General features: G+C 52.2%; 1 protein-coding gene across 2 annotated transcripts in view; it reads right to left on the bottom strand.

Moving 5' to 3' along the window:
- Positions 1-20,354, bottom strand: part of JAKMIP1 (janus kinase and microtubule interacting protein 1) — a 94,604-nt gene extending 74,250 nt beyond the window's left edge. For both annotated transcript variants that reach the window (XM_044389712.3, XM_044389713.3), the window contains exon 1: positions 20,255-20,354. The gene's annotated coding sequence lies outside the window, so the exon portion shown is untranslated. The remainder of the gene's footprint in view (positions 1-20,254) is intronic.
- Between the last annotated feature and the right edge of the window lie 6,374 nt (positions 20,355-26,728).

The raw sequence follows: 26,728 nt of genomic DNA, 5'->3' as shown, positions 1-26,728 counted from the left end.
GACGGTGGGCTCAGCTCACTTGCTAGCTGGCCCCTCCCCCTGCCAGCTGGGCCTCCTTGGTGTTTTTTTTTGTTTTTTTTTTTTTAAAGATTCTATTTATTTATTTGACAGAGAGAGAGGCAGCCAGCGAGAGAGGGAAAACAAGCCGGGGGAGTGGGAGAGGAAGAAGCAGGCTCCCAGCAGAGCAGGGAGCCCAACGTGGGGCTCGATCCCAGGACCCTGGGATCACACCCTGAGCCGAAGGCAGACGCTTAATGACTGAGCCATCCAGGCACCCCCTCCCTTGGTGTTTAAACATGGCTGCAGGACAAAGATAGGACACTGAGCATCAAGGACCTTGGGTCCTGCTCTTGGGTAGACAGAGACGTGAGCAGAGGAGCTCAGCTGATTGAATGCATACAGCTCGAGTTTATTGCCCATGTCTGACCCACAGGCACCACACATGGTGTGGCACCACAATACTGAGCAGGCCACACCCTGCCCTGCCCCTATGATAATCACGGCCTCTCCTGCCCAAAGCCCCCTCCTTGCAGACCTCTGCCTGTCTGCTCCTTTCAACATCTCCACACATACGTCAGGAGGAACCCACCTCTATATCCTAAATACAGCCACAGAAGGGCAAATGATACTCCTCCATTGGCCACCACGCCTCCATCTCTAGTCAGACACCCCTTCCTTTTGCTGGCAGCCTCCCTGGCCACTGTCACTTGTCATCCTCACCCCAGTCACAGAACAAGCATGGTCGTGTCTGAAGCTCAGGGCCAGGTGGAGGGCTGCAGCTGACTCAGCAACAGCTGGACACTGTGAGGACACTGCCTTCATCGGGAATCTTTGGACGACCTCTGTCACCTGGCCCTAGCATGTCCATCTTGATATGTTCCAAAGGAGCAAAGTGCAGCCAAGTTCAGGGAAAGGAGGCCTTTCCAAACAACAGACCTCGCAGCCAACAATGCACGGAGCTTGGGTCTGAACTCACGATACCACCCCCCCCCCAAAAAAAAAACAGAGTAACCTCCAATCAGGGTAACACTGTGCGGTCACCTAACCTGCAGCCACTTTAGCGAAGCCCTGCCCAATGTGAAGGGGGCGGGGCATACACAGGACGAAGGAACCGAGGGGGCAAGAAAGGGAAGACGGGAGGAAAGGGTGGAGGGAAAGAGGGAAGGAGGGAGGGAGAACACAGAAGGAATGGAATCCAACTTCCAGTTTCTGGTCTGGCATATAAGGAGCTTGGAAGTCATCACTCCCATCCGCACAACAGGGAGAAAGCTGAAGAAACTGAAAATCAGTAACTTTTCTTATATTCATCTGAGAACTGAGATCACACGGCAAAATTTGGAAAGGCAGACAGATGGATGCTGAGAATAACAACCCTACCAGAGCAGAAACCTCCATGGGAATCAGTTTAGCTCCTTTTACCAAATACCTCCTGTCCAGCTTTCAACAACAACAACAGAATTACAAGGCACACAAATCGCAGTTTGAAGACACAGAGCCAGGCTAAGATATGGCAGTGATGCTGGAATGATCAGACCAGGGCTTTAAAATAACAATGATTAACACGCTAAGGGCTCTGCTGGAAAAAGGAGACAATATGCAAGTATAGATGGCTAAAGTCAGCCGACATGGAAGTTCCAAGAAAGGACTGAAAAGAAATGCTAAAGAAAAAAAAACACTATAATAGAAACAAAGAACACCTCTGAGGAACACATTAGTAGACTGGACCTGGCTGGGGAAAGAATCAGTGAGTCTGAAGACAGGGCCATAAAACTGTTCCAAACCGAACACCAAGGAAAACTATGACTAAAACAGGACAGAGTATCCCAGAACTGTGGGATGATTACAAAAGGGGTAACAAATATAAAATGGGAATACCAGAAATAGGAGAAAGAGAGAAAGGAACAGAAGAAATATTTGCACCAGTAAGGTCTCAGAATTTCCAAAAATTAATGTCAGACACCAAACCAAAGATCCATGAATCTCACGGAACACCAAACAGGATAAATACCAAAAAACTGACACTTAGGCACATCATATTCAAACTGAGGAAAATCAAAGACAAATAAAAAAAATCTTGAAAGATGTCAGGGGGTGGGAAACACCTTTACCTGTAGAGGAGCAAAGGTAAGAATTATATCAGCCTTCTCCTCAGAAACCACGCGGGTGAGGAGAGAACAGAGGAAATCAAGTGTTGAGAGAAAATCCCAACAACCTAAAATTCTATACCTTGCTAAATGATCTTTCAAAGGTGAAGGAGAAGTAAAGACTTTCTCTGACAAATAAAATTTGACGAGATTTGTCACCAGATCTTCCTGGCAAAAAGAAAAAGTTACAAGAAGTTCTGAGAGAAGAACGATGATGTAGGTCAGAGATAGAGATCCAAAAACAGACAGACAGACAGACAGAAAATTTAAAAAAAAAATTTTTTTAAAGAAATACAGATCCACACAGGAAAAGGAAGACAGCCAGACAAGAAATAAATGAAGGAATAACAAAAATTTTTATTTTTCTTATTCTTAATTGATCTAACAGATAATGAGGTTCAAAATAATAACAGCAACAAAGTATCACTGACATGAATGACAGCAGGGCGACGAGGCACGGGAGGGGGGAAACGGGAAGGCGTTGTTGAAGGTGCTTACACGACGCATGAAGTCACGTGGTGCCGTATGAAAAGGGACTTGGAGTGACTGCACGTGTCTGTTGCAAATTCTAAGGCTACCACTTTATTTCTTTTTTAAATTCGATTAGCCAACGTAGAGTACATCATTAGTTTCAGATGTAGGGTTCAATAATTTATCAGTCGCGTATAACGCCCAGGGCTACCGCTTTAGAAAGCTGAAAAAGAAATAGAGACACACGTTGGGGATGCTGCAGGTCTGGTTCCAGACCACAGTAAGGAAGTCTGCATCTTAATAAAGGCAGTCAAATGACTCCCTTTGGTTTCCTAGTCCATATAAAAGCTGTGTTCACGCAACATTTGCAACACCATTATATCTAAAATAATGCATATACCTTATTTAAAAAATACTTTATTGCTAAAACCATCATCAGAGCTTTCTGCAAGTCATAACCACAGATGATAGATCCCCCTAACAAATGTCGTGAGAACGAAAAAGTTTGAAATATTGTGAGAATTACTGAAGCGTGACACAGAGACATGAAGTAAGCAAATGCTGTTGGAAAATGGTGCCGACAGATTGGCTTGACCCAGGGTTGCCACAGACCTTCCATTTGGGGAAAAAAAAAATCAGTATCTACAAAGCACAATAAAACACAGCTCAATAGAACGAGGTGTGCTTGCACAATCGATATGCTGGGGAAGCAGAGAAAATGGGGCACGTGGACACTCAGTTAAACCCACAGAAGGCAGGAAAAGGGTGGGGAACAAAAGTAGACAAATAGAAAAGTAACAGATACGGTAGCTGTGACTCCGGCGATGTCAATAACCCCTGAACTACCCCTGTTCTAGCTGCACCCGTGAGAAGACAGGGACTGTCAGAGCGGGTGGAGAAACAAGACACGGCTATGTGTCGTCTACAAGGCAGCACTTGAACTTCAAGACCTACGAGGCTGCCACGGAGCCAGCCAACTTCTGCACGTTCACAGCTAAAGGAAACGAAGCTCAAATGAACTCCTAGCCACTGTGGATCCCTCGGTGCTGACGATCTCTCACTTACAACCAAGACAGCAAACCCCAGCCCTTTTGAATTGAAGAAAGATCTTTGTAATAGATTCGCTAAGATAAAAATCGCATTATGCAAATGAGACTCCGGAAGTGCATTAGGAAGTAATGCGGCTGAAAGAACGCAAAAAATCAGAAGGATGAATCTAAATTAAATTCACAAGCAGGGACAAAGGCCTTGCCAATAACAACGGGGAAGTCAGCGGAGCACGAGTTCTCTGCCTGTGCTCCTGGATGTTCCGAGAGCAGGCCTCGGCCCCCTTCCCACCACGGCCAGCCTGTCCCCAAGTCACGGGAAGGTAACTCTGTGCACAACTTCCTTGAAAGGCTCAGAAGACTCATAAACACAAAGGGTTCACGTCCATATGAAAACACCTACCATACATACTGCATATTATTTATCCTCTGAGAGGGACAGAAGGAGATCAAGAAGGAACCGGGGTCAATGTTAAATCCAATTCCTTAAAAACATAAAAGTCACCAAAGAACTTAATCCTTCCGGACATGTTATAATAAGACTCCCTTTACCCCCTGAGCTCTGTTCCTTCCCTGGGTCTCTTTTCCAGCCATAATATTCAGGCCCTGTGGTTGTGCGGAGGGGAGGGAGTCAGTGTTTTATGGAATTCTGGCAGAGGTGGAGGTCCTGGGACTGTAATTCCCATCGATGCTGCATTCTCCGGGGCCCAGAGAACCCACTGTGCAAACGGGTTCCCTGTGTGCTCGGCAAACCCCCCCACCTGCTTCCCTCCACTTCCCAGATTCCCCTGTGGGGGGGTGGGGGGTCATGTGACCAGCCCTGGCCAGTGGTGTGCGAGCAGCAGTGACTTGTGTCACTATGGGGCTGAGGCACGGAAGTGCCCGACTGGCTCCTCTTCTCCCTTCTCCCTGGCTGCAGGGACCTTAGAAACCCTATGTTGAGATGATGGTGTGACCAGATGGGAGCCCTGGACCCCTGAGATCTACCCACTGGAGGGGAGTCCAGGGGACCTGCACCGAGCATGTGTGACCCAAACTGATCTTTCCTTTGTTACGCAGCACTGCCTTGCCAAACCTAGCTGATACCCTCTTCCTGGAATGCCCTTCCCCCTTTCCCACATATCCATCTTCCTCAAAATTCAGCGTGGGCATTACCTCCTTGGACGGCTGGCACTGATACCACTCCCCACCCTCAGGCCGGTGGCGGGGTGTCCTCTGCATGCCGTGGCACCCTGAGCTTCCCTTCCTCACAGCTCTAATCATGCTGTGTTGGCATGTGTCTGCCCCACCAGACGAGGCACTCTGGGTTGGCGAGGTCTCAGTGTCCCTCTGTCTTCGGAGAGCCTGGCTGGGTGCCTGTCCCCAGGTAAAGGCAGAGGGCACATGCCTGTGACATGGATGTCCACACGCGCACACAAGAAGCACCGCACTGCCCTCCTCCACACACGCAGACGCCAGCAGACACTGCACAGGGCTAGCGAGATGACCAGATCCAGATCGTGCCCCAACCTCTTCCACCAGCTCTTCAAGTCCAACAGGGCAGGGGTGAGGTACGTGTGAGTGCCCGTGACCCAAAACAGAAGAGGAGGGACAGCCCGGTGTGGATGCCCAGAGGCCAGGGAGGTGCTTCCACGAAGGAGGCGACAGACGAGCTGGGCCAGCAGGACCCAGGCAGGGACGGAAGCAAGCTGGACGGTCCCTCTGCTTGGAATCTGGAGGGGGTCGGGCAGGGCCACTTAGTCTCCTCGGGAACCACTCCTCGCCCTTTCTCAAGCTATGGGATGTCACCAGAGCTGACCCAGCCCACTCCAGGGATGGGCGCTTTCCAGGCCCAGCCTGGCACTTCCTGAATAAAAATGTCTTCGTGTACTTGGCACTTTGCAGAGTGACATAATCTAGCCCCACACAGCATTGCATCAACCACCACAGCTGCCTGAGGGGCCACTTACGGCCCCATTGACAATGGAGAAAACATGCGGAGAGCCGCGGCCAGCTGCCCTTGAACCCAACCCTTGGAAAGCCCGGTCCGCTGGCTCCTCCCCCAACCCCTGCCCAGGAGCACTTCCAGCTCTCACAGAAGTCCTTACACATTTTCTAATTATCACCCAACACTGTGGTGGAGCCTGGGGTTATGGGAACTGAGAGACGGCGGGTGTGGGGAAAATCTCACGGTGAAAGAACAGCTCCTTCGGCACGTACAGAAGTGCTCGAACTCCCGGCAAGCATCTATAAACCCATGTTTAGGCTTGTTTAAACCCAAATGACCAGGAGAACATGTAAGCACTTTTGGAAATCCTATTTCAACATCCCAGTGGTAATACCTTCCCCTGGGAGCAGGAATGAGGGAAGCACCATAGGAACCCATTAGAAATGCTAAGTGTCGGGCTCATTTTCCCTACCTTGTATAGGAAACAACGGAGGCACAGAGAGGCCAAGCCACTGCCCGCACTCACACAGCCAGACACAGCCCTGCCATCACCCCTGCTCAGTGACCCCGAGTTATCCTTTTCCTTCCTGCTTTTCTTACTTTGGATGGTGATTAGTACTGGTCAAGAGCCAAACCAAGGTAATGAATTTGGATTTCCAAGGAACAGCTGACTCAGGAAACGGCCAGCAAGTCAGGACCCCTCCCCTCCACTCTGCCCAGCTGGCCGGAACCCTCTGATGTACCCAGAAAGCTCTGGCAGAGGGCACACAGGGAGGGGACAAGTGATGGGAGATGCAGCAGCTCATCTTCCACCAGGCATTTAAACAGAGTTTTGTACTAAATTTCAACAACAAGCTCATGGAATTCAATCAACTACCCCATTTTACAGGTGAAGAAACTGAGGCTCAAGGAGGTGAAGTGAGGAGCCAAGATTCCACCCGGCCTGTCCGACTCCGTAGGCTGCCCCGTGCAGTCCTCCTCTGCTCCATGATTCAGACTCCCACTGGGTGGCCCCCACCGCTTCTTCCCCCCACCCCGTTTTCAGGCTAAGGAGCTGCCCCCTGCTTTGCTCGGGCACTTCCTACTTCCTGCCCCAGAGGACAGCAACGTGCAGCCCTGCCTCCTCCATGTGACTGGACACGTGCTTGCCAGGCCCTGTGTTCCTGGTGCCTCCAAGCTGTGGCTCACCCAGATTGGGGCTCACCCAGGTGGGCTGAACGGAAGAGGCTGGGAGAAGGCATGCTGTCCTTCCAGGGGCCAGATCAGATGCAGGCTGCGCTTCCTGCTTGCGTCCCACCTGACTCAGCTCCTGATGTCGCCGCACACCCTGGAGACAGGACATGCTGCAAGTCCGGGAGGAACCCAGGAATCAGGGAACTGTGAGTAGCTCAAAGATTGAGATGGTGGCACTTCTTGACCTGTCCGTCTTGGCCTGTCTCTCATCACCCTGACAAAGTGACCCCAAAGGGGGACCAAAGGTGACATCCTGAACTGCAGAGGCTAGAAAGCCAAAAACTACACTTCCCAGACTCCCTTGGAGCTAGCATTCTGTGTGCGCCTGTAGATCCATCATTCATTCATTCATTCACTCACTCATTCAGACAAGATTCGACCCCAGGATAAATGGGGACCCAGGCGGGGCAGCAAGGTGCCCATTTGTCGGTGTGAGCCTCGCAGGCAGGGCGTGTCCTGGTGTGCATGGTGTCTGGACATCACCCTGCTTACCGCTGTGGCTGGAGTCAGCCTGGACACAATGGCTTCTGACCCCCAGCTCCCTGGAGGGCAACTCTGGGTTGTCACCCTGGGGTATCACTCACCTGGGGGTGAGGGTCAAGCCTGGGGCCCAGCCGAAACCGTGCTCCTCCACCTTCTAACCCCCCCGCTTCCCGGTATTATACCCTCTGTTTCAAGTAGCCCAACAAATGAACACAGATGGAAACTCGGGTGCCCCAGAAACCTGAGTTAAGATTAAAGAGGCAGGGATGCCCGGGTGGCTCGGTCAGTAAGTGTCTGCCTTCAGCTCAGGTCATGATCTTGGGGTCCTGGGATCGAGCCCCACGTTGGGCTCCCTGCTCAGTGGGGAGTCTGCTTCGGCTTCTCCCTCTGCCTCAGCCCCTCCTCCACACACACTCTCTCTCTTTTCTCAAATACATAATAAATAAAAATCTTTTAAAAAAATTAAAGAGGGACACACAAAACAACTTTAACTAACACAGCAGAAAACCGAATACTTTGTTCACGCTCACTACAAATAGACGCTCTCTACACCTACGCTCTGCTGACAGGACTTCACGTCCTAGAACCTCAGAACGGCAGCAGAGTAGCGTGTTCTCGACAGCCAGCTCCACATCAGACTGAGTGAGAATCAAGACCCTCCCGCCTCGGTAGCTGTGTGTCCTTGGGCAGGTTACTTGTCCTCTCTGAGCTTGTTTCCCCACCTGGAAAAATGCGGAAAATAATAATAGCTCCCTCATGAGGTTGAGCTGTTGTGAATACACCATGAGTTGCATTAACTCATTAATTAATAATTTAATTAATATTATTAATATTGATGAGTATAATGATTAAGTATTACGTGTTCATTGTGAAAAATCTGGAGACAACAGATAAAGACGAGATTAAACATGGCTTATTTCCCCATCCCTCTGGGAATATCAGGGACAACTGATTATTAACTATTAACCATTTCATTAATGTTAATAATTAATAATTAACACTGATTAACACATGCACACACAAACAACAGCAATGCCCAGCTCTACTCACCCCTGGACTTGTCGGAAGCCTGGGCACACTGCCCCCGCAATGTTAACTTGTTTTGGGGGGTTCCACATGGGCTTTAAGACAAGATATCATTTGTTAAAAAGGTTCCACCCCAGCTAAAATGACATCTGAAAATCAATATCAGAAGAAGGATACTGAAACATGTTCCTCATATGTGTGATAGGTTAAAAACTCATATATTGACGTCTTAATCCCAGTACCTCACAGTGTGGCCCTATTTGGAGACGTAGGTTAAAGTGAGGTCCTTAGGGTGACCCTAATCCAAAATAACTGGTGTCCTTACAAAAAGGAAAAATCTGGAGACAGACAGGGACAAGGTACACCACCATGTGAAGATAAAGGCAGAGATTAGGGTGATGTGTCTACAAGCCAGAACCCAACAAAATACCGGACCACCAAATCCAGCAACACGGAAAAAGAACCATATACCACAACCGGGTGGGACTGATTCCAGGATGCAAAGGCGGTTTAACCCAGACCTAATGCACATAACACACCATAATAACAGGATAAAGGACAAAACCTCGGGATCATCTCAATAGATGCAAAAAGGCACGTGATGAAATCTATCACCTTTGTCAGGATAAAAACGCTCCACAAACTAGGAACAGAAGGAAACTTCCTCAACCCAATAAAGGGCATCTACAGAACGCTCACACCCAACAGCTTCCGCAGTGGCGAAAAGCCTGAAAGCTTTCCTTCCCTCTAGGCACAGGAACTGGTTGAGGATGTCTATTCTCACCACTTCTATTCAACATCGTGCTACAGGTTTATCCAGAGAAATTAGGCAAGAAAAAAATAATAAAAGGCATTCAGATTAGAAAGGAAGAAGTGAAACTATTTCTATTTGCAAATGACAGGAATTTGTGTATAGAAAACCCTAAGGAGGGGCGCCTGGGTAGCGCAGTCGTTAAAGCGTCTGCCTTCGGCTCAGGGCGTGATCCCGGCGTACCGGGATCGAGTCCCATATCGGGCTCCTCTGCTATGAGCCTGCTTCTTCCTCTCCCACTCCCCCTGCTGTGTTCCCTCTCTCGCTGGCTGTCTCTCTGTCACATAAATAAATAAAATCTTTAAAAAAAATAAAAAAAAATAAAAAAAAATAAAAAAAAAGAAAACCCTAAGGAGTCTACAAACAAACAAAAAAAAAAAAATGAAACTAGTGGAACTAATAGATGAATTCAGAAAGGTGGCAGGACGCAAGATTAGTATGTAAAAATTAACTGTGTTTCTATAGAGTGCAATCAACAATCAGAAACGAAATTGAGAAAATGCCCAGATACAGTCCAGACCCCACTGATCTGGGGTGGGACAAGACACTGGTATATTTCCAAAGCAGCCAAGGGGATTCGAACATGCAGCCTGGGTGCCGGGGTCAAGAACAACTGCTCTCAACAGTCAGCAGAGATAGAAGCTTCTCCGGTGTCTTCTCCCGCTTTACCCTCCCTGAAAGGCACAGGCAGTCCAGGCTATGCTTCCTTCCGGATACAGCCCTTAATTCACTTAGGGAAGCCAGCCAAGCTGAGCTCATCCTCGACCATGACATATCTTAACTTTCCAAGACTTACTAAAGAAAGGTGTGCTCTAACTGTTGTTCCTCGTTTGTTTTTAAGCATCACCCTACACAGAAGGCCTAAAAGGACACAGAAGCTTTTAACCCGAAAACACAACTTCAGATAAATTAGGTTGAGGTTGCAAAACCAGGAATCAGAAAACTCTGGTTCAATTCTTAGCTTTGGACTTCTCATATCTGTCCCAACACTCAATGAGATGGGAATTATTATGATCCCCAGTTCATAAGATAAGAAACTAGAATCTGAGGCTCAGAGAGGTTAAGTGACTTGACCAAGGTCACAGAGCGCACTCCACTAACCCAGGTGGCCCCTGTGCTTCAAGCCCAATGAGCATGAAGGAAATGAGCTTCAATGACTAGGCACCCTTCTCCCTGGAGCCAACTTTCATTAGCAAGTTCAGTCCACGAAGATAACACTGGGCACTGTTAATTGCATGAGAAATCTGAAAGGACCAACTCTTAAACCTTGGTCATGTAAGGGGCCCTTAAGTCATTTAAGGGGGCTTACAAAAAGTTGCTTATTTTAAAAAGCGCACCTAAGTAACTGGCCATCTGCAAAGAATATGTTGGGGCAGTGTCTGGTGAGTTAAGAGTCGAGGAAGGCTGCCTCTGAAGGACTGCCTGGTCTGCGGCCCAGGCCCTGCTGTCCCCATCATCCACGGGGGTCTCCTAGGGCACCCCATCACGTCACTCCTCCACCTAGATGGCTTCGGGTGGTCTCCCCACTTAGGGTCCAGCCCAAGCTCACCGGCCAGGCCAACAGCGCTCTACCCACCTGCATTGGCTTCCTCTGACGCCCCCCCACGCCACCCCCTACTCGGGCCTCTGAACACTCACTCCCCTAGCCCCAGCAGTGGGTTCTGCCCCTAAGCCTCCCTCTGCCAGAGGGCCTGGGCGCCTGTGGATACTCTCCTCCTCGGCTCACAAGCCTCCCCCAGAAGCTTCTATAATCTGCGTCAGGGCACCCACGGCTCCCGTGCTCCCCTCTGACCTGGCCACCCTGAGCTGGCATCACCTTCTGACTAGTTCCCATCCAATCACTCATTCATTTCACCCAATCATTCGTTCACTCAAGGATTTGTCACGCCTCCGCTCTGCCAGACGCTGTGCTCGGCACTGGGAACACCGCACAGCCACAAGTCCCTGCCGGCCCCGAGCTTACCTTCTCTGAACACGCGCTCCTTCGGGGCAAGGACCCGATCTGGTCAACGTCGTGCTCCTGGACCTGCCCCAGAGCCTGGTCGTGAGTAGCTGCCCAGACCACACTGAGTGACCAAATGAAAATTAGGCACGCTTTCCATTGCCCGACAGCTTTCTGGAAAAGCTGTGGGTTGGGTGACATGTACACGGCTAAGTAAACACTAGAGTATCCCAAGTTGAATGCCAGCTAGCGGCAACGATTTGACGGCTATGATGCATCTATTTCAGACCACGAGTAGGACAACTGCCTTTCCTGGTGGCAGCCTCCGTGCGCACAACTGACTTGCAATCCCATATGCTGGCTCGCACCCAGCAGATTTTCCCTGCTGCCATTTTGCATTTGTTTCTTCCTAAGCAAATGAGGATTTTAAGCCTCAGCTTCTGCACTCCAGGAAATGCACGTGAACACCCCTTTTCCCCACGGCCCTTTGCAATAAGCCGAGTACCACTCAGACTCCAAACACTTGCTATGGGCTCAGATTCCACGAAGGGCAAGTCTACCTTTTCAAGATGGCAGAGCCCATTTCTTCCCTTCTTCTGCCCAGCTCCGTTCACCAGCATCTCCTGGGGGCCACCCGGGCGCTGGGAAACTGGAGCTGAGAGTATGAGCTCGCAGCCCATCCCTCCAGGAGCTCAGCAAATGCAGACATGTATTTCTCATTTATTTTCTGCTTGTTCATTGCTGCCCTCCCATGCCGACCCACGCGGCCCCATCACACACTCGGAATAAAAAGTCCAGGACGCTGGGACTTTATCTGTAGATTTCCCAGAGCATCCATCCTCAGGCCTGGCTTCTAGTAACACTCGGTCTTCTTTATTGAGTGAATTTCCATGCACAGACATGTGGGAGGAGACAGGGGAGTTCCCAGCCAGGGCCTGGGACCAGATGAGTGGACAGGAGGAGAAGGCAGGAAGACATCATGGGCTGCTTTCAGGTTTGCAGGAGGCAGGGGGAGTTCCAAGAGGCTACAGAGCTGGCCCAAGAATACACACCCAGGAAACAGAGGGCTGGTGGTTGGCACCCTCGTGGGACTTCATCCAAGGTCCTGGGGCTGGAGGGCTGGTCAGACCTGACGGCCCGAAGCTCATGTTTATGGAGCAAAGGGCTTTGCAAAGATACCGGGGTCCAAGTGCCTCCCTTCTTCCTGGCTGCCCAGGAATGTCAAGGCTTTAAAGCAGCAGGTGACATCTATCCACCACAGGCATGGGGTTCACGAGTCCCACACTTGCCACTGTGGGCCCAGGGCCAATCTGCAGAAACAAAGCCCCAGCCAAGCAGATGACTTTGTCAGGTCTATTCTTTACAAGTTATGTTCCTCAAGGGGAAAAAAAATGCTAATCAAAGAAAAACTGTGAGGGGTTCAGAAAAGAAGACAAAAGTAATTTACAACCCATCCCCACAACACACAAACACAACATCTTGGCCGCTGTTTCTTCCAGAAGGAAATGACCAGCAGTGAGCGGGTACTCTATCCCAGACCAGCTCTGTGTGGACCATCACACTTGGCCCTCGAGTCTTAACGATGAATAATGACTCTCACACGTGACAGACAGGAAGACAGAGTTTCAGTGAAACCAGGTGTCAGGGCCCAAGGCCACCCTGGTATGAAGTATGGAGTCCAGGACCCGAAACCAGGCCCGACTCTAAGTCACAGTGTGTCCCACAGGTGCCCAAGAAGAAAGGGAGGTCCATTTCATCTGTCTTCCAAAGATTAGGGCAAAAAATTACCTAACTTAAATTCAATATTATATCTACTCACAAAATCCACATCATATCACTTTACCTGTGGGGTCTTTTGCTCTTTTTCCCCAAAAGAACAGGGCCACAGCCCACACTTCTCGCCTCACCACCAGCACAGAGCAGGCCCTCATCTGCCACCAGGCTGGAGATGATGAGGCCAAACCCTTCTTACCTGGGCTCAGAAGCTGCCCTCAGGACCTCAGCAACCGGGTCCAGCCGGCAGCCAGGATCTGCAGCGCAGCCCGGGCTGAGTCTCCCCGCCAGCGCCCGGCCCTCCCCACAGAAATCCGTCCCCCTCACTCCCTGCCCGGGCCTCCAGCTTGCCCTCCTCTGCACCTCTGCTCCTTCCCTCCCCCTGCCTGCCCACAGCACCGCCCCTCTTCCCAAGTCTCTACCCCGCCTAAACCCCAAATCCTCCAAGGCCAATGTCACGTTCATTCTTTCCACGAACACGCTCAAGGTCTGTGAGCACCTGCTCTATGCCCAGCTGTGGGAGGAAAGGGGAAGGAGACAGGTAGTACCCCTGCACCCCTGCTTCCCTCCAGCACAGAACATTCTACCATGTCAGAGACACAGAGGAATGGGCAGCTCCTGGGCCAGGCCCCGGGCTCTAAGCTCTATGTGTTTTAGCTTGGGGACCTTCATAAGGCTTTGAAATAGATGCTGTCATTCTCCCCACCCCACCTCCATTTCAGAGAAGGAGACCTTGGACCCCCCAACATTAAGTGACCCACCCAAGATCATGGACTGGGAAGTGGCACCCACCGCTCACAGTTCTACCCACCCGAACCCTGCCTATTGTGCTGTGAACTCCGAGGTCAGCGTCTACAGCTCCACATCTGTGTCTCCGGGGCCCTACCCAGGGTCCTGACGCAGCAGGGACACGGCCCTGCTTGCTGAACAGAGTGGTTTCTGCCTCCAGGAATAGACACGTGCTTCTGCTCCCGGCGTTGACGTAGCGTTCCCGGCCCTCGGCGGCCTCCCGATCTTGATGAATAGCCCGTGGAGCTGGCAGCGCCTGCCTCAGCGTCTGTCTGGCTTCCTCCCTGAAACCCAACAGACTCCATCTGGGCCCCAGAAAATTGCCTTGATGCTGCTGGTAGGAAGCAAAATCTTTAAAAAGCACCTTTTGCAAGTATGGGCCTCTCAAATCCGCTGCCTAGACCAGGACGGAAAGAAGGGGACACGAGGACGCAGCTCCACCTGGACCTTCGCTTCCTTCTCCCCAGCAAGACGCTCACAGAGTCTCCAGACAAGAGATGCCCTTCTGGGGGGGAGGACATCAGCCTTTAGGGAGCTCGGGGGGAAAGGGGGGTGTCCGTCCTTAACGTGGGATTCCTAAACAACACTCCTAACTCCTAGTGTTATCCTGAGAAGCAAGTGAGAGATGCCAGAAGTAGGAACAGGTCGCCCCGTGCTAGGCACAGGATACCCGCTCACCAAACACTGGCTCGGGTCAGAAGGATGACTTTACTTGGTGACCACCGCGGTCCACACCACTGTGCCTGATGCCCTGTAACCACTGAGGGAGGGAGGGAGGGGGAGGGGGAGGGAGGAAAGGGACGAGAATCACCCAGGAATACAACAGCCTAGCCAACAGACAGTCCCTAAATGGGAGCCAAAAAGCCAAGGGTATTTGAATTCGGGCCACAGCGCCCCATAGTGGCGGCACTGGTGAACTGCAGCCCCCGATCCAAAGGGAGGGCGGGGCGGGGGGCGGGTGGTGACCTCCGTCCACCGGCTACCCAACCAAGACAAGATCTAGCCCGCCAAGAGCTGGCGTGGGCCCGCACAACTCCGACAGTCTCTCAAAGAGAAAACGGGACATCTGAAGCTGATGACAGGGGACTGCGTGGATGACTCTTTGACCTCTAAATGTAAGCTCCGGTTCTCCGATCCTGAAACTTAGGAAAGTCCCCTCCTTCAGAACGTCCTCCCAGAAGCAGGCATCCCTTAGCAATTCCCGCAGACCCACGCCACCTGCCTGCCCCGCTGAGGGCAGGCTGCCTTCTGTCATGAGCCACCGTGCCCACCTCCCTTGACAGCCAAGAGGCCAAGCTGGCCAGTGCCTCCACACCGGACCCCACCCTGATGTCCTGCCCCTGGCGCAGCACTTGCCGGCAGCTGCCAGCACCCGCCTCTCTGTGGCGTTGGGCCTAGACAAGGTCTCCTAACCTGTCATCCGGGTGTGGCCGCTGCGGCTTCCACACAAAATACAAACACCGTAGACTTTGTTTCAAAACCAGCGTTACTGCAGTGTGGTCTACCCTGAAGCTACAGGTGAAAGGATTTTGGCAAATTGTGACTAAGAACATTTGGGGGAACCCCAAAAATGTCCATCACGCCCCTTTGCAACTTCCCTTGGTTTGCTTCATATTTTTCTTTACAATTACTGACTTTTAAAAAACGTATATACACTTTCAGCCTTATTCTAAGCTATAGCACCCCCAAAAAACCAGGTTTCAGGTGTGAGTTGTATTCTCTAATTCACACTGAGGTAAATACTATTAAAATAAAACGTATCTGTCCACGTGCCACTTAAAACCTTCTCCCGGACCAACAAAGCCACCCACCCCATGGAGAAATGACCACTCCCTGAGGCCCCTTCCAGCTCAGGAAGTCTGGATTCCACATCTGACCAGAGTCTAGCTTGATGCCTGCATACAGCAGGGGCTTACTCTCTGCTGAAGAACAGTGACGATTCAAGGCCCCGTTTCCCATCTCTCACTGCCCGAGACCCAGCGCCCCGGGCGGGAGGCAGCCAGCTTCTGTTGTGCAGGGCTGAGAGATAACACGCTTGGACACGGCTCTAAGGCCGGGGGGAGGCAGAGCGAACGGGACACCAGGCGGACGCAGAAGAGAAGCGGAGGGAGGAATTGACAGGGACTATATTCTGGGGAGCCGCATCTCAGCCCGCTAAGTTATTTTAATAACTTGGTCGCTTTCACATCAAACTTCTTGCAAGAAAAGCCTTCTGAGATGTCGCATCTGCTTTTCCAGAAGGGATTTACCACAAAGCGTGTAAAGAAAGACTGGTCGCCTTCCAAGTCCCAGTTTCAAGACAAGTTAAATAAATGAAGGGGAAGCCTTCTGTGCCCTTAGCAATTAGGCAAGGAATTTGTCAGATGGCTACGGTCCTCTAAAAAGATAGGAAATGAGTGGGGGTGCGTTTCAGCCTAGAAAGAGGCACAACTGAAGACACAGACACGAGGAAATTTAGGGAGACTTTCAAGAGCCCTACGATGCTGGGCCGCCTCTGCAGCCCACAGTCATCCTCCTTGCAATGTACCCCACCCAACACCCCACACCCAGCCATGACCTACTGACATGGCCCCCAACACACTGTCACACCTGTGCACATGCCGGCTCATCAGCCAGGACAGCCCTTCCTTCCTCTCCACCTGGAAAACTCCTATTCATCCCTCAAAAGCCAAGGGACGATGGCCAAGTTCCACCATCCCCTTCCACGAGAAGACACAGAGCACATGGGGGCGGGGGCGGGGGGGGGCATTAGATAAGGCTGGAACCAAGTTCTTAAGGGTTCTCCTTCCTAGTCCAGTGTGTGAAGGAGGTTATAGTTCGTGCCCAGGCAGCAGGATGTCAGGGAGGAGATGTGAACAGAGAAACGCGTCCAGACTCGTGTGGAGGGAAGATGTTTCCAGCGGCAGTGTGGGAGTTGGGCTGAGACTGGATTCGTGACATGAGGTCTGCTCTCCAGCATCAAGTCATATATGCTTGGCTACGCACATCCAGAGCTTCTGTCCCCAGAGCCGCTGCTGCGCCCCAAGTCGTGAGTGCAGGCGGTGTGCAGAGCCAACAGACCTCCCCTCCCCTCCCCCTCCCCCTGCAAATCTCCCCCTCCCCTCCCCTTGCAGTGCAAAATCAGCACTCACCACCCCCACAGCCACTACCGGCACAGCTCTGTCCACCAGCTCTGGTCATTCACCCCTCATGATAGCCCTAAAGAGTAGGTACTATTATTGTCCCACTTCAGGGATGAGAAAATGGTGTGGCAAGGCAAGGAATTCGCTCAAAAATGCCCAGCTAACAAGGGGAAGTGAACCCAGGCAGTCAGACTCTGGGGCCAGATATGGCCACAGTGAACTCCAACCTCACCCTTAAAAATTCAGCCCAAGGATCCCTGTCCAATTTACCCTAAAGAAACCAAGGAGGAGGTAGGAAACTATTCAGCTGCAGGGATATTCATGGATGTGTTGTTTACAACGAGAAGATACAAAACCAGCTACATATTTGCTACACAACAGCTAAGTGTATTCTAGAACATTCATACGATGAGACACTACCAAGTCATTAACACCGAAGCTCTACTTGTCACATTCTGGTTTGAAGTCTTCCTGCCCTAGGACCTCCTGGCATCTGGTGAAAATGCAGATTCCCCTGGACCTGATGAGTGGCAAGGCATGTAACCAGGGCCTGGCGGACAGAACGTAGATTTTTTGCACATCACAATTTCTGCACAGCAGTGTGTGAGAACGGCTGCCGGGGGTGCACATTTATTGCCATAGAAAGGAGTGAGCTCCATGAGAAGTTTTGTTCACTGTGGGGTCCTCAGTGCCTAGAACAGAGCCTGGCACATAGTAGGTGCTCAAGAAATATTCTGTGACTGAGTGAACCTTTCGATCAGCAAACTTCTGAAACGAGTCTGTTCAGCATGTCTGTGTTTCTGAGCGGTCCGTGTGCTTTGGGGGAGCAGAGACCGTGAGCGTCTCTTCATCCTGTGCCCACATAAAGCCAGGCCTGGGATGTGGGCCCGCAAGTGAACAAGGGAGCGGTGCATGCTTATGCCCTTTATAACATTTGTGAAATTAGAATGTGTCTTACAGCCTAACTCTGACAGCGTTGCTTTTCATCCCTTTCTTTAGCGGTACAAAAATAAGGATGCATCTCTCAATTGATGGCATCTCAGATTTAATAGAGGGCGGTAACTAACGGCGTCCATGATTCTGATTTAAAAAGTTAAAATCAGATGCCGACACAGCTAACAGATTGCTGTACACTCCCTTTCTTACGATTTGCAAAAATTAATCCAATGCCATCTGTTCCAAGCTTTTGGCTTCAGCCCCCAGTAGCTCCGGCCATCCAGCTCTTAGCTCCTGAGATAGAAATTCAAGATCGGATGCAAATGGCAGGTGCACCTGTCTTCACCTGGATGCTCCCGACAGCATCGGCTGGAGGGTTTTTCGACAACATCGTCCTTGGTGGTACAGGACGTGCCAGAGGCCGGGGCTGGTTGGCTACTCCACTGGCCTTGGATGTCCAGCCAGGCACGTGGTCTGTCACCGACAGCTGTCGGTCCCACTGTGACTTCCTGGCACTCAGGGAACCCATACCTACCGGCTGACACTCCACAGCCCTGCATTTCCTGTAACTAGTCCCATGGCTAGTAAGAGAGTCGAGTGCCCTGTGCAAGTCATTCTCATCCTTGAAAGGGGGCTGGGGATGGGAATCCGGCCCTCTCCCCAGGGTTGTTCTGAGAACGAAGTGAGGTTCATTTGAAAATTCTCTAATAAGCAGCAAGTTCTATATAAGGTAGTTAGTGACATTTAGGAAGCGACAATGCATAGATACAGAAATCTTCAGACTCTGAGACAAAACTTCAGCACAAACTTTCTATCATAACACTTACCTTTTTGACTAAAACCCATCCCTGTCCTAATCTTTCTACAAGCCAGTGGCACAGGCCATCGCAGCAGTGAAGAGACAGGAACTCAAGCCAGCATCCTAGCCCGGCCACCTCCCCACACCCCACACCATGTTACCTTGGACACACCACCCAAGCTCTCTGAGCCTCGGCCTCCTTGTGTTTACACGGGATCTAACTGGGCGTGTCCTCACATTCGCTGTGCAGGAGACCCGGCCCACTGCAATGCAGCAGGCCAGAGCCTTGCATGGTGGGGAGGGGAGCTTTCCCAGGGAAGTCTTCATCAACAGTGCTAGGCTGGCTCAGCTCGGTTCCACGGATCATTTCATCCCCCTAGACAACAAAGTGAACCAAGCTTGTACAAGTCCAGAAGAGTTCTCTGGGCGGTATTCCCCAGGCTGCGGCCAGAGAGGACGGTGCAACGAGGTGGGGCCCCAGCTATAGGCTGGCTCCGTGGACTCTGGCCGGGCCACTCCTGCCCTCTCTGTCTCTGCCCCCTACTGGAAAGCAAGGACAGTAAGAACAGGCTGCCTCACAGGGATGCTGACAAGACTGTGGACAGATAGTGCCCCGCACACAGTGCATGCTCCAGGCATCCCAGGGGCCCCCTGCGTGTTCCAGCTTCCCACCAGTGCTCAAGGGCAAGCACAAAGCACCTAAAGGCCAAGAACTTTCCAGCATAGGGACGGCAGAGGTGTGGTGGTGTCTACCTGCCCACCCGCCCCAGGGAGGGATCTCAGAGATGCTGCAAGTGAGCACGGGGCCATGAAGGTTCACGGTGGGGGAAGAAAGGCACCAGACACTGTGGCTTTGGAAGCCCCTGGTGAATTCATCTGGCTACCCTGGTGCCAGGCCCCGAGGGGGAGGTGGTGAGCAAATGTCTGTAGGTTAAATAAAGACTGGGGGTTTGAGGACATGGGTGGGCTATGACCAAATGGCAAGTAGGATTGAGAACATTCTAGAAAGCCTGGGCCAGAGGGGTGATCACCCCCACGGGGTCTTCTGGGCCTCCCGCCCCCAGACAGTAGCAGGCATCCTCGACAGGAAGTCCATCTTTTTAGCTTGAAATGAAATTGGTTTGAGAACTTCAAGCTAGAAGTGTGTGCCTCTCTCCATGGGGAGAAAAACAACTAGGCTGCTGAACAGCTCAATGAGACAGAAGAGAAAGTCCAAAACCAGATCCCAGGGCGGACAGGAATTTAACACACAGCACCGCAGAGAGACACCAGCGGGTCCACAGCTCCTGGGTGAAGGACTCGCTGTTTGGGAGCAAAGAGAACTGGATATCCACTTAGATCCTTACAGCGAGACAACTTACAGGGGGATTACAAACCGAAATAAACACAAAGAAACCACAAAACAAAGAAATCTCTGAAACACAAATAGTAAAGGAGGCAAAAAGTCTAAGCAGCCACAGGAGGCAAAATGTTGAAATTCTGCGGAGGGAAAGCGCCGTGGTGAGAGCATCAGACCACAGGCTGGGAGCAAATACTTGTCCCGTATCACAGACCACAAGCTAATATCCTTAACGGACTAAGAGGCTTTACAAATCAAAGTTGTGTTAAGCAGCACGCCAACAGAAAAATTAGTATGAATAATGAAGAAGTAATTCCCCAAAGAACAGAGAGCACGGGGCCAGGGCTCACACAAGATGGTGGGCCGCATCGGTAACCCATGGAACGAGGACCAGACGGAGAATTCTCACTTACCCCATTAGCAGAGATGTTCCATATTCATTGCTGGCAAGGTTCTGGGAAACTGCTATTCTCATTCACTCTCGGTGGGTACAAATTGGCACCACTTTTTCTGGAGCGCTGTTTGACAATTTCTGTGAAAAATTCAAATATGGATCGCTTTTGCTCACTAGCTTCGCTTCTAGAATCTATCCTAAGGGAATGTGCAGGTAAAGGCATGGTCCAGAATAACGGGAATGGCACAAAACTGGTTAAAGCAAGCTTGGGGTGCCCAAACCGAGGAGGAGGAGGAGGCCGTGGGAAGATCTCGGCCACACCTGCTGCGTGGGAAAGGCCAGCCACAAGCAGTGAGATCCCCTTTCTCGGGGAAAAACCCCCGTGGATACAGACATCCGCTGACCTCACAGCCCTCACGAACAGGGTGAACCAAGAAAGCGATTTCCATGTGGGGGCAGGGGGAGGAGGCTTGGAATTCTTGGAAAGAGAAGGTGTCCTGCTCCTACCAAGGGCTGGGGAGACGGGAGAGGGAAGGTTTGGGCCAAGAAAACTGGGGAAGAAATGAAGACAGGGGGAGGTGTAAGTCACATATCTGTTCTGAAACACACATGGGATTTTCAGGGTCCCCCAAAGCAATGGATGGTGGCTAGATGCTAAAAAACAAACAAAAATCCAATCACTTTCTTCCCTACATACCAGCAATAAGCAATCCATGCATAAAACTCAAAGGTGATTCCATTTATAACCGAATCAAAAGAAGCTCGGAAAAATAGCACAGAATGTTTGGGAGAGAGAGGAAAAGGGCATTTCTTTATTAAGGATGCAGAAGAAAACTGAACTGAGGGGCGCCTGGGCGGCTCAGTCAGGTAAGCGCAGAACTGGTTAAATAAAGCACGTGTGCCCTAACCCAGGGTCCTCGGATCGAGTCCTGCATCGGGCTCCTTGCTCAGCGGGGAGCCTGCTTCTCCCTCTCCCTTTGCCCCTCCCCCTGCTTGTGCTCTCTCTCTCCCTCTCTCTCTCTCTGTCAAATAAATAAAATCCTACCAAAAAAACAAAAAACAAAAACAAAAAACCCTGAACTGAGCCCGAATTCCCAAATCAACACTTCTTCTCTCCCCTGGCCCTGGACCCTCCTCCTTCTCACCTTTCCCCAAACCTCCCCACTCTGTCCTATCTCCAGGAACACCTCACCATCAGCTTGTCATACTCAGGTCACTCCCATTAAAACAAAACAGAGCCCCCCCCATCTCTGTGCCCAATCCCCCCAACCTCTGCCTCTTTCTGCTTCTCCACAGTCATTCGAGGCTGTCTCCATCTGTTGTCTGCATGGCCTCCTCACTTCCCTGCTGGATGGCTTCAGCCCCTGCAGCTCTGCTGGCCTCCACTAGCTCCACTGGCCTCCACTCACCTCCCCTGACTCCCACTGGCCTCCACTTACCTTCGTTGCACTCTTCAGCCTTCCACTAACCTCCACTGACCTCCCCCTCCCCTACTCTGATCTCCACTAGCCCCACTCACCTCCCCTGACCCCCACTCACCTACTCTGACCTCCACTGGCCTCTACTCACCTCCCTTGAATTCCATGTTGCCAGACTGAGCCCGCATTTTGTCACCTAATTTATTTGACCGTTAAGTGGACTTTGACACCACTGACCCCAGCCTTTCTGCGCAGACACGCTCTTCCCTGATGATTATTGTCATATCTCGTCCCTGACATGATGACCCTAGTTGCTCAGGATCCCTGAGCCCACGTGTAGGGCTCATGCTAGCGCATCAAAGCCCCATCATTATAGTCAGTCCAACCCTCTGAGGGGACACCGATACCACTGTCACTTTACAAACAGGGAGCCCAAGGTACTATGGGGTCAAGGAACATAAACTCCCCAGGCTTGCCCAACCCTGGCCTATTCTCTTCCCATGATGCAATGCTACTGCATGGAAGGTGGGCGGGGTCTATGAAAATGGAAGTCATCACAGATGAGTGAAGCCCCTATTGGAGGTAGAAGCAGCCTCCCCAAGGTTAGGAGTCATCTGGGCATTGTACTCTCTCCTGTGACCCAACACAGCTCCGTTACTGTCGAATGCACAAAGGCAAGGGCTTTCAGCAACAGAACACAAAGGTCCACTTTCCATTAAAAAGCTCCCTCTGGCTACCCAGTGGAGTAGCTTTGAGGGGTATGAGTGGAGGCAGGGAGGCTTGTGAGGGTGTTATCATGCCATCCAGGCGAGAGGATGCACGCCCAGCCTGGCCGGCTGATGATGCAGGGTCGTGGGAAGGAAAGGCATGGGCTCTGGTAAGACAGCATCATTGCCATCAAACACTGCTGAGGTCCTCCGTCATGTATACCCCCCAACGCCCCTCAGACCTCGCATCCTCACTTCCCTGGTCACTGCTCCCAGTCACACTGGCCTCCTGCTGCCCCTCAACCCACGAGGCATGCTCCCGCCACAGGGCCTTTGCACTTGCTACTTCTCTCCCTGGACCATCCTTCCCCCCAAACGGCTGCGTGACTTCCTCCCTCACTCCTTCAGGCCTCTTCAGGCCTCCCTTTGCATAGTTCTAGATCTCAGCACACCTCCCATGTCACACATCTTTCTGTGTGGGTGCTCCTCCACGCCCTGCCGGCAGAAGAGCTCCAGGAGGGCAGGGGCGTGGTCTGTTGTGTTCACTGCTGTACCCCCAGCGCCTAGCACAGGGCATGGCTAGTAGGTGCTCGAGGTCACAATTAGCACCTGCTGGGTCTGACTCGGTCACATCCCACGTGCCCAGGGAACAACTGCTCCTAGTGCCCCATGTGTGGGTAAGGTCCCTCCCAGGCTCCATGAAGACGTCAGTCCAGCGGAGAGGATCACCAGGGGGAGACAGGGCGTCAGAGATCTGACAGGGAACCCCACAGTCCTGTGGGGGCCTGGGGTTCAGGGAAGGTCCCGGTGCAAGTAGCCCTGAGCAACCTGAGAATCGGCACCCACCAGAGCCAGCCGGGATGGGGGTCAGGGCACGGGAGAGGAGGGGCTTCAATCAGAGCGCAGGGTTAAGGCCCAGAGGAGTAAGAAAAGATGGCTCTTTGGAGGAACCATGTGCACTTCTCCAGCCATTCAGTGGGAGGAACCTCACTGACCCCCTCCGCCGTGCACGGCCCCGCAGCTACTGGGAAGCTAGCATCCACACCAGCACACGTCACCCTCGAGTGGCAGGAGCAGACACTAGTCAAATACACCCACAACTGAGCAGATGCTGAACCCCAGACAGGTGCCCTGAAGGAGGGAAACTGGCCAATGGGAGGGTCAAACCGTCCTGGACACGGAGGTCCCCAGACTTTTTTTAAAAGATCTATTTATTTATTTTAGAGAGAGAGCATGCGAGGGTTGGGGGACAGAGGCAGAGAGAATCCTCAAGTAAACTCCCCATTGAGTGCGGAGCCCAAAAGGGGTGTCGGTCCCAAGACCCTGAGATCATGACCCGAGCCGAAATGAAGTCAGCTGCTCAACCGACTGAGCCTGCCAGGCGCCCCTCCCCAAAGACTCTGAGCAAGAAGTGATGCCAAGTGGACTCTGAAGGAGGAGAAAGGGCTGACCCAGTGAAAAGGAGCATTCCAGGCAGGGGAGCTGGTGCACCAGGGGAAAAGCAAGGAGCCCAAATGGTGGGGAGACGGTCAGGAAGGCTCATTGGGAGGACTTGGGGATGCACGGGACATAGGGGCCCAAGGAACAGGCCACATTAGAGCGCCCCCATGTCATGTTTGCACAGTGGGGTACGCGGTGCCTCACTGATACAGTGGAGGTTTGCACGGGCAGATCGCACGTGCAGGCTCGGCCACGTCTGGGATGGGCCAGGCTGGAACCACACGGGAGGCTGAGAGCTCAGAGGGATGGGGTGGGGAGCGAGGTCAAGAGGGGGCTTGTGAGGGACACTACCGAGTTCGACCTTGTCTTACTGGAGGACAGCGGGAACCAGTGCTGGCTGCCGGTCCGACAAATGACATGACTTGGCTACACGGAGGCCCGCCAAGGCGGTGGCCAGGCCAGGCCACCGGGGGCCAGGACACAGCCCAGCACCACAGCCGAGCCCGCTCCTGCAGTGGGGTCAGCCAGGGCCTGGGAAACTCCGCACCCACGTGAGCCTGACCCTGGCCTCTCCCGGGGAGGCCCCCGGGGAGCCAAGGAGCAGGGGTCGGTCTTCGCTCTTCTACACAGTGCAGATGAGGCTTTACAATTCTGTAGTTCGCAACACACGGCTGTGATTGTACTCACAGAACAGGCTGACTTGCACAAGGCAGTCATGGCCGTGGGGAAGTGACCACCTCGTCCCATCCGTCAGCTTTTCCACGGCCACAGCCAGGATGTGCTAGGGATGCAGCATGACCACATCATCCGCATCCCCACCATAAAGGGGAGGAAACTGGCTCAGAGGGGCTGAGTGCCTTGCCCAAGGTCACCCAGTCAGGAGCTGGGTGTGGGACCCGAGTGTGTCTGATTCCAAAGCCTGTGTCCCTAACCATCAGCACTGACAGGCCGGCAGACACAGTCCGGGAGGAGTTTAAGGAGGGGGTCCAGGACTGCGCAAGGGCTGTGGGGCCGCTGGGAGAACTGAGGGACAGCCATGCAAAAGCAGGCCCAGGCCTTCTGCACCTGCAAAGCCGCTCACTGCTGTGTCCTCCCACCAGCAGCAAAGCAGGCATGTCTGTCCCAGCCAGGGCCAGCGGGCTTCCCGGGAAGCCCCACGGTGACCATGTGAGGCCACGTCCTGGGGCGTGAGAGATGCTGGAACATTCAGCTCTGCCGCCTCCCGATCAAATCCGGCTTCAGCCTCTGCAGGACTTTGAACAGAAAGAAACAACCGTGCTCCTGAGAGCTGGAGGCCCGGGCTCTGCAGAGTTCAGACGGCGGGGTTCCCGGGGTGCAGAGTGCCATCAGCTTCCCGTGGCTGTGATAACAAATGAGCACGGACTTGGGGCTCAAAACAACAGAAGGTAATCCCTCGTGGCTCTGGAGGCCTAAAGCCCAAATCCGGATCATGGCGCAGAACTCACAGTGTCAGCAGGACCTCACGGCCCCCTGAGAGGTTCTAGGGAAGAACCCCTCCTTGCCGCTTCCAGGTTCCAGTGGCTGTGGCGTGACCTGGCTTGTGGAGCCCCTACCCCATTTTCACACGGCCTTCTCCTCTGTGTGTCACATTTCCTGCCTCACCCTTCTAAGAACACTTGTCATTGGATTTAGGGCCCACCCACATAAGTCAGGATAAGTTCCTCCCCTCAAAATTCTCATTTACATCTTTTGCCATGTAAGGTAATATTCACAGGTTCCAAGAATTAGGACGTGCACATTTCTTTTGGGGGCCACCATTCAGCCACGACAGATATCACAGGTGGAAAGTAGCCGACAGGCGAGGTCTGTCTAGCAGCCTCGGGGGGGCACTGCAGTCCTACATCCGAACGGCAGTGCAGCCTGGAGGCTCAAAGCTCAGGCTCCAGGCTCACTGCACTAGCTGTTAGACAAGATTCTTAACCTCTCTGGGCCTCGGTTTCCTGGTCTGTAATAACAGCCTCTACTACTCGGGGTCTGGGGAGCACTGCAGGCAACAACCCACACCCAGCACTTCGAACCGTGCCTGGCGCGGGCACCCGGGATGCACTCAGTGACGGCTGCTGTTTTTAGAACTCAGCCAAATCCATCTTACTCCAAACCTGCTCCCCCTCCTCCCTGGGGCCCAGGCTCTGCAAAGAGCCCCCCTCCAGTCAATCATCCAGGCCCGAGCCCTGCGAGTCCGTCCACATGAACCCCGCTCCCTCCCTCTTACACCAAACAGGCCCCGAGTCCTGTCAGGACTAGCTCCTTCATCTCTCTGTCCCCACTGTCCTGCTCTGGCTTGGAGCGGCCCAGCCCTCCGTCTCGCACTCACCTCCCGCCCCCACCTTCTCATCCTCTGCCAGCTCCTATTTCGTCAGAGCCGATGGGACGCTGATGGCGGCTAATGGCAACAGTCCCCCAATTTATAGTGGTTACGGCAGGTTAGCACATGAATACAGACAGCCTAAAGAAGAGGGAGCAACAACCCACGGGTGGGAGAATGCATCCAACAAAGGGCCTACATCCAGAATAAAGAACTCGTAATTCAACAATGAAAAGACAAACGAGTTCATTTTCAAATCGGCGAAGGAAGACATGCAGATGGCCAACAGACACTTGAAAAGAAGCTCAACCTCCCTCATCAGGAAAATGCAAATCAAAACCACAAGAAGACATCACCTCACACCCGCCAAAATGGCTAAAACCAGACACACAAGAAACAACAGGTGTTGGCGAGGCTGTGGAGAAAGGGGAACCCTCTTCCTCTGTCGGTGGGAATGCAAACTGGGGCAGCCACTCTGGGAATCAGTACGGAGGTTCCTCAAGAAGCTAAAAATAGAGCTACCCTATGACCCAGCAGCCCCACTACTGGGTATTTACCCAAAGAAAACAAAAATACTAATATATATATGTATATATGAAATC

This window comes from Ursus arctos, unplaced genomic scaffold (genome assembly GCF_023065955.2).
Source record: "Ursus arctos isolate Adak ecotype North America unplaced genomic scaffold, UrsArc2.0 scaffold_9, whole genome shotgun sequence".
NCBI classification, from domain to species: Eukaryota; Metazoa; Chordata; class Mammalia; order Carnivora; family Ursidae; genus Ursus; species Ursus arctos.
This window is presented reverse-complemented; position numbering and strand designations above follow the sequence as displayed.